Source organism: Gorilla gorilla, chromosome 8 (genome assembly GCF_029281585.2).
Source record: "Gorilla gorilla gorilla isolate KB3781 chromosome 8, NHGRI_mGorGor1-v2.1_pri, whole genome shotgun sequence".
Taxonomy (NCBI): domain Eukaryota; kingdom Metazoa; phylum Chordata; class Mammalia; order Primates; family Hominidae; genus Gorilla; species Gorilla gorilla.
Window position 1 is genome coordinate 35,800,579 of NC_073232.2, and position 1,769 is coordinate 35,802,347.

General features: G+C 46.0%; 1 non-coding gene across 1 annotated transcript; it reads left to right on the forward strand.

Moving 5' to 3' along the window:
- The first annotated feature begins 246 nt into the window (after window positions 1–246).
- LOC115936135 (small nucleolar RNA U13) lies at window positions 247–349 on the forward strand. The gene has a single exon (XR_004071713.1). It is a non-coding gene; the product is annotated as a small nucleolar RNA U13 (small nucleolar RNA).
- Window positions 350–1,769: the final 1,420 nt, after the last annotated feature.

Here is a 1,769-nt window from a genome sequence, read left to right on the forward strand (position 1 = left end):
AGTAAGATATTGTAAGCATTTGTAACAGGGCAGTTTCTGGAGCAATTAACCTGGCCAGGTATAACAAGTACCTCATTCTCTGAGCCTAGTGGTGAACTGGGAGCTAGTGATGGTCTTCCCTGAACTTTGAGCCTCAAACTTTTCCAATGGTTTTTTAAATCCCCCACTGCCTGAAATATCTATAGTAATTTTTGTTTCCTGACTGAACTCTGATACAACTAAACACAAAACACATTTAAAATTCTGATCCTTTCATAGTTCATAAGCATGATGATTGGGTTTTCACACTATGTGTAAGATGTGCCTCCATCAAACCTTGTTAGGATGTTGGCATATTACCCATCTGATGTGGGGGGAAAATAAAAGTTCAATGTAGTCCCAGCTACTCAGGAGACTGAGCCAAGAGGACCACCTGAGCCCAGGAGTTCAGGCTGCTGTGGGAAATGACTGAACTTGTGAATATCACTGCACTCCAGCCTGGGCAACAGTGCAAGACCTAGTCTCTGAAAAAGCAGTTCTAGAGACAAATGACAATCCACATAAAGTTAGTATTTCTTTCGTTGGAAGTTATAGAAAATGACTCAAGCTAGCATCAGTTGAGGGTGGGAGAAAAAAATTTTATTATAAAAATTCAGGCTTACAGAACTCAAAAACAGAAATGCAATCAGTAATCAGTCCTAAGAAAGTACTAGAATGAATCCTTTGGAAGGACAGCAGGAACCTGGCAGCATTCTCAATAAACGTCTTGTTTCTTTGCCTAAAGGTTTTCTTCACTGCCTTTTCTAAGTGGTGGAGAGCATGTAAATTCAAATCCCAAGTTTTCCCTTCTACTGCATTCAAGAAGCCCAATCTGAGATTGAAATCCTTCCGTTCCAAACCCATATCTCGCAAAAAGAAAATCTGATTAGTCCAAGTTAAATTTCTTTTTTTAGTTTATTTTTATTTTATTTATTTTTTTGAGATGGAGCCTCGCTCTGTTGCCCAGGCTGGAGTGCGGCGGCCGGATCTGGGCTCACTACAACCTCCACCTCCCGGGTTCAAGTGATTCTCCTGCCTCAGCCTCCCGAGTAGCTGGGACTACAGGCATGTGCCACCATGCCTGGTTCATTTTTGTATTTTTAGTAGAGACGGGGTTTCACTATGTTGGCGAGGCTGATCTCGAACTCCTGACCTTGTGATCCGCCCACGTCGGCCTCCCAAAGTGCTGGGATAAAGGCGTGAGCCACGGCCCCCAGCTGCCGCCGCCACCACCGCCTCCTCCTCCTTCTCCTCCTCCTCCTCCTCCTCCTGCTCCTCCTCCTCCTCCTCCTCCTCATCCTCCTCCTCCTCCTCCTTTTTCCTCTTTCTTTTGAGACAGGGTGTCTCTCTGTTGCTTAGGCTAGAGTGCACTGGCATGGTCACAGCTCACTGTGGCGTACTGTAGCCTCAACCTCCCATCTCAGCCTTCCAAGTAGCTGGGACTACAGGCTCACACCACCATGCCTGATTTTGTTGTTGTTGTTAAGAAATGAGGTCTCGCTCTGTTGCCCAGGCTGGTCTTGAACTCCTGGGCTCAAGTGATGCTCTTGCCTCAGCCTCCCAAATTTCTGGGATTACAGGCATGAGCCACTATGCCCAGCCATCAGCTTGAATTTCATCTTCTTTCCACTTATCACCTTTGGCAGTAGGGGCATGTTCAAACAGCAGCAGCGAAACTATTTGAAGCACCCTGAGGTTGGCGTGGGAAGTTTCCGGAGAGAAGAGATAATCAAGAAAACAACAGTGTCGGG